The 6,000-nt window shown below is 50.3% G+C and overlaps 1 protein-coding gene across 2 annotated transcripts in view; it reads left to right on the top strand.

The window, feature by feature from the left end:
- Positions 1 to 1,062: 1,062 nt before the first annotated feature.
- Positions 1,063 to 6,000, top strand: part of TRPS1 (transcriptional repressor GATA binding 1) — a 210,520-nt gene continuing 205,582 nt past the window's right edge. For both annotated transcript variants that reach the window (XM_069005364.1, XM_069005362.1), the window contains exon 1: positions 1,063 to 1,091. The gene's annotated coding sequence lies outside the window, so the exon portion shown is untranslated. The remainder of the gene's footprint in view (positions 1,092 to 6,000) is intronic.

Raw genomic sequence — 6,000 nt, 5'->3', positions numbered from 1 at the left:
AACCTTTTATGTACTGCTTCTCCTTGGAGAGAGTTGTTACAGACATGTAGACTTCTGGAAGTTCGTAGTATGGGGAAAACGGAGTATTTAGAATTGAAAAAGTTCTGCACAAGGAGGAAAAGTTGTGAAGGTTTTCTCGGAGCAGTTCAGGGCTGACCCGCGACCAGTATCAAAGCGCGGACGCTAACGGGACTGCTCATCGCACAACCTGGGAACTGGCTGCCCACCCGCCTCAGCACCCGCACACAAACGGGGGGCACGGCGCAGAGAGGTGACACTAAATCTGCGGGAGACCCCGAGCAGGGCTGGGGTCTCCCGAGGGCGACAGCTACTGGAGCGCGTGGGTCGCGCCTTTTATCCGCACCGCCACCTTTCCCAATCCCGTAGGGCAGCCGCGGGTCCCAGTGACAGCCGCGGGCAGAGCCGCCTCACGCGGGCCGCGCTGGGGGCGCGCCTGTGGCCTGCGGCTATCCCTGCTCCAACTCAGCGCAGGTCCCCGCGGCCGCGGGGCGACGCGCCCCCTCGGCTCGCCCGGCTCAGCGGGCCCAGCCCGCGCTGCCCGTGGCCGTGGCCCGGCGGCGGGCGGAGGCGGCGGCGGGGGGCGGCGCGGGCCGCGCGGCGGGGCCGCCTGCACTGTCTCTTTAAGGGCGCTCCGTCTGGGGTGGCGCTTTCCTCCGCGAAGGCTCCTTTGATATTAATAGTGTTGGTGTCTTGAAACTGACGTAATGCGGGGAGACGGAGGTCCTGACAAGCGATAACAGTCCCGATAACGCGCCGGCCGCCCCGCGCTCCCAGGCCGCCGCCTCGCTGCCGGCGGGGCCGCCGCGCCGTGCCCCGGCCCGCGCCCCCCGGGCCCCCGCCCCCGCGCCGCACCGCACCGCCCGCCGGCGGGCCCGTCGCCCCCTCCCCGCCGAGCGGGGCCGAGGGGGGAGGCAGCGGCGCCGCGGCCCCCCGCCCCCCCCCCCCACTCCCCGGCCACCGCCACATAATCCGCGTCCAACTCCGCCGGCAGCAGGAGACGGTTCATGGCTCGCGCCGCGGCTCCACCATCTTCCAGGCTGCCGGGGCTGTTGCTGCCGGTTAATCAACAGGTAAGCGCGGGGGGGCGCGGGCGGGGGCGGCGGGGAGGGCGCCGCGGCCGGCGGGCCGGGCGGGGGCGGCGCGGCGGCGGCGGGCGCGGGGGGGGCGCGCGCGGGGCGGGGGCGCGGCGCCCGCGGCAGCGTGGCGTGTGCCCGGGGGGCCAGCGGGGGGGCACCCCCTCCCCCAAAAATACCCCCCCCAAAATAAAAACAACAACAACAACAAAAGCGGAGGGTGGTTGGGCATAATCCCAGGCAACGGGGTCTGCTCGGATTTCACAGGCTTCTCTCGGTGCATCGTCGTCCCCCCCCCCCCCCCATCCGCGCCCCCGTTCCCCCCGCCGGAGGGTCAAAGCCATGTGTGATGGCTGGAAATTGGCGACTTCAAAACGGCGGTAGCCCCGCTGGAGTCGGGAGGGTCAAGTTCAGCGGCGGCGGCGGGCAGGGGGAGCAGCCCCCCGGTCCGGAGGCGGGGAGGGGAGCGGCGGCGGCCGCGGGCTGGTGCGGCTCTGCTCTGCCCTCCCCTCCGCGCCGCTCCGCGCCTTATCTCCGCGGCCGCCGGTTCCCCGGCACCGGGGCGCTCGGGGGGAGGGGAAGGGAGACGCGGGGGGTGGAAGTAGAAGACGAGCACAGAGGGTTCGCATCCGATGGGCTGCAGTCGCACAGTCCTGCCGCTCCTGCCGCTGCTGGAAGTTTTAATGGGGATCATGACAAGCGGGGCACAGAGACACCATCATGAAGAGTAGTAAGTTTGGGAAAAACTTTTTTCTTTTTTTTTTTTTTCCTTTTTTTTCCCCCTTCTAAATTTTTTTTTTTTGCCTTCCTATTTTTCCTCTTCTTTCCCTGGGACACACCGGGAGAGGCCGAGTGCGGAGCGGTGCTGCTCCGGGAGGAGGGCTTGGGATCCCTCCCGGTCACACCGGGGTAACAGGCGACATAGTGGTGGTGATTTTTTTTTTTTTTTAGTTTTTTTTTTTTTTTTTAATCAGAGGCAGAGAGACGTAAAAGTTTTCCCTCTTAAAGGCGAAGCCCCACTGCCAGCGCTGCGTCCCCGCGCCCGTCTCTCCCTGCCACAACTTCGTGGAGCGTCTCACCTCCCCGCCCCCCGGCCCGGGGGCTGCGGCGGGGGCTGCCCCCGCTGCAGCCACCCGCGTGTGGCTTTCCGAAGGGAGGAATGAATGGAGGCGAGGCCGGGGCTGGAGGGGCTGCGCGGCGGTGGGCACTCCGCGGCCGGGGTGGCCCTGGCCGGGCCAGGGGTGGGCGATCGGGGGTCCGGGGCCGTGCAGCGTCTGGCTCGGGGGCTGCGGCCGCTGCGCTGCCCTGGGACGCGAGCGGATCCTCAAGGGGGCTTGACATTTCGGGGGCTTTGTTTATTGCCTCCCTGCTGCAAATCACGGCGCTCAAACACCCCGGCACTCCTACGCGGGTTCTAGTGGGGCCCGCTAGTCTCCTTTATCTTTATTTTTCCACGACCGGTGGTGTTTTCTATCTGCAAATGGCAAACTTCTCCAGTGCACTGACAGAGCTAAGGTGACTAAGTGATAAGCTGGAGAGATGTCTCCCCTCCATCACGGATTCTCTGCCAGTGCGAGCACCTTGCCTGGCAGAGCAGGAGCCGGGTCACCCCAGCACCCTTTGGGAACCGAGGCGACAAGTCCCTTCAGAGGGGAAAAGATCCTCTAGTAAAGAAAATGTAAGCTGTTCTGCAGACTATGCTGCCTTCACTCTTTCACAGTACGCAGCACATTTCAAATATTGATGGAAGGAGACAATAATTTAATACATCTCAGGTTATATTTAACTGCGTTCAGTAAATTCTCAAGGAACCATCAAACTTTTTTGTCATTCAGGCTGTCGTCTTCAACTATGCAACTGAATCCTATGGATGTTGGTGGCATCATGTTACTTTCCTGTTGGTTTTAGTAAAAGTTGAACATTTAGAGAAGACTGCCAGAGTTAAAAATGCAAGGGGCAGCAAAGGAAGGTAGTGGTAAGAGCCAGTTCCTGACGTGGACAAAATGAGAATAAAAGTTACAGCAGTCTTCTGAACTGCAGTCTGTGTTTGCCTCATGTTCACAGTCTGTGTGTTAGGTTAGACAGCTCTCTCAGATATTCCACCAGAGTGACATTTAAAAAAAAGCTTCCAAAGGAGTGAAGGTTTTTTTTTTTTTTTTTTTTTTTTTTAAGTACTCTGGGTCTATGAGTAAATACAGGGTTTGTTTGAGAACATCAACTATTTCCTGTAAATTGTGATGCTGACAAGACTGTCTGGAAATGATATCAACACTTTGAAAGATTTTTTTTTTTCTATTTTAACCACTGAATGAAAGTCTGTTAATATAATATGGTCAAACCAAACAAGTGGAACCTTTCTCTGTAAAGGGGAAAAAAAGTATTTTTCTTTTTTGCTCTTGAATAATGTATACCTGCATGAGGTTTGCCACTAAGAATTAGTAATTCTGAAGTTCAGTAGTGCATCAGTGCCTGTATACAAGTTTATCCTCAGACTGTGACAACAGAAGTCTGCTTCACCTTTTTATAATCAAGGGAGATTAGACATGAGAAAAATAGTTCATAATCCACCCTGTTCTGTCTGATTATCGCTCCTTTTTTTTTTTGGTTGAATATAGTAACTTTCTCTGTTTGAAACTTTGCATATACATAGTCACAACAAAGTAAGTAAAGGGCAAAGTTGCATCAGCTTTTAAGTTTACATGTTTTGCCTGTGATCCTCCAAATAACACTGAGCAGTCTTTGCCTGTGAGAGTATGGCTTTTTTTTTTATTTCATAGCAGTGTTAATAAAAGAAAAGAATGTAAATGACAACTTCACAGATCTGAGACCTCTTTGGGCATCAAACACGATGCAGCCAGGTTGTCCTTTCATGTTTTTAATGCATTTTTAGTATGATTTATATGGTAGCTTTATGGGTTGACTTACATTTTTATCAGTGAGAGTAAATTCAGTAACATTTGATGAATCCCTAGCAGGATTATTTTCTATCATGTCTTCTCTAGCATTTGTAGTAAACTTTCACAGTGCACACTATTATCAAGCATGCTCTGGCTGAGTGCAAAGAATGTTATTATCCACATATCATGATAGTGCATTTATAACAGCATAGTCCTAGTTCTTGTCTGTGGACTCGAGTGTCTGTGACATGCAATTGTTGCTTGTCAAATCTGTGTATTCCAATCATATTATATTTTAATGCTAGTTGACACATTGGGTTTTTCAAAGCATTGTGCAAACAATGACTAATTACTTTCTGTTCATGCGAATTACCTCTTTTAGCATTTTATCAGGCAGTTGCTTTGAAATAAAACTATTTTACATTACAGTGTGAAAGAGTTAAAAAATTAGCAGAGACATTTAGGAAAAAAACCCAAAATGTAATTACAACCAGGCAACTTTTGGTACGTATTTAAATTTTTCTTTTTATGTGGAACTTTCCTTCTAAGGCTGGGGGGGGGGGGCGGCGTGTGTGTATGAATATTTATGTTTCTTACAAACTCTTGACAATATTTTAATGTAATAATCTGAATAGAAACATTCTCAGATCTTAACTGAAGCCACACTGGCAGTATTGCTTTAATAAAGGTTTGTGGGTAACACCGAATACAATATTGTGAGAAAGGTTATGGTTAAGTATTTTTGAACATGATAGGCTGGGAATCTGACTGCCCTTTTTGTTAGGTGAAAGTAAAGTGGAAATAAATGATATTTTTAATACAGTTTCAGGTAGAACAAACTGCCATCTGGTAGTAAAAGTATTGGCCTTGAACAGAAATATATTCTGATTAAGGTATTCTAACTGGTATGTGAAATGAAGCCATTCAGTCAGTAAACTGACAACTTTCCAGTTGGTGTTTGCCCTTGCTTAATTTAGTTTTCTCAGCACAACTAGTGAGGTAGTCTGGGTTTGTTTTTGGCAGTCCCAGGCAACTGTAAACTTGGATATATTTGTCCCAAATATTATACCTCATGAGTTAAAAAACAATTGGTTAAAAAGAATAGCAGGCAGGTATGAGGAAAAAAAAGAAAAATGTTTCATTTTTGTTTCTGAAACTTTCTCAAGTTCTTACCTAGTAAGAAAACAATGTTATTTTCAAATACTGGTGATTAATACTATAACCAGCGTAGTCTGCACCCATCTATTGTATAAATACCATTGCCTGTTGACCTTTGGATACATTAATTACAGCATATCTGGTCTAGGTTCTATTATTTTTGTCTGTCCAGAAGATAAATAAAGGTGCCCTTTCCAGTCCTCCTGGAGAAGAACTCTTTTTCTTGGTATTGTCATGAATTATGGAGTTCTTTTTCCTGCCCTGTGCCAATGAAGTTCTCTTTTGACTTTAAAAGATAAGCTTGCATCCAAAGAGAGAATATTTGATTATTTTAAAGCTATTTGTGCTTCAGCTTTTATAGTATGTACAAACTTTCTGGGCTTTGCTTTTTTTGGATTGTGTGTTTGCTAATTAAAAGAAAAGCACAATGAGTTATCTCAGATGATGTGAAGGATTAAAGTACAATTACACCATTAAATAGTAAATGTTTACAAGGGCAAGACATGCAACTACATTTTTTTCAGATCATGCTTATTATTCACTCCTTGATGCTACTTTGCACCTAATCAATAAAGGGCCTTCCAGAACGCGGCTCCTTCGCCCGTTGTATGTGTGCCCAGAACGTAAGAAACGCTGCTGGGGCAGAGGAGCACGGGGAGGGGAGGGAAGTGCTGGCATATTACTCTAACTTCTTGTCATGCAGACCAAGGCTCAAATGAAACACAGAGCAATGGGAGGATAGCTCCCCTAGTCTCGATTTAAATCCCCCGTGGACATTTTGTCACACACCAAAAGTGTTGCACAACTGAACACCATTCCACTTGATGTGTCGTCCAGAGTCAGAGGAGCCT

Source organism: Aphelocoma coerulescens, chromosome 2 (assembly GCF_041296385.1).
Source record: "Aphelocoma coerulescens isolate FSJ_1873_10779 chromosome 2, UR_Acoe_1.0, whole genome shotgun sequence".
Classification (NCBI taxonomy): domain Eukaryota; kingdom Metazoa; phylum Chordata; class Aves; order Passeriformes; family Corvidae; genus Aphelocoma; species Aphelocoma coerulescens.
This window is presented reverse-complemented; position numbering and strand designations above follow the sequence as displayed.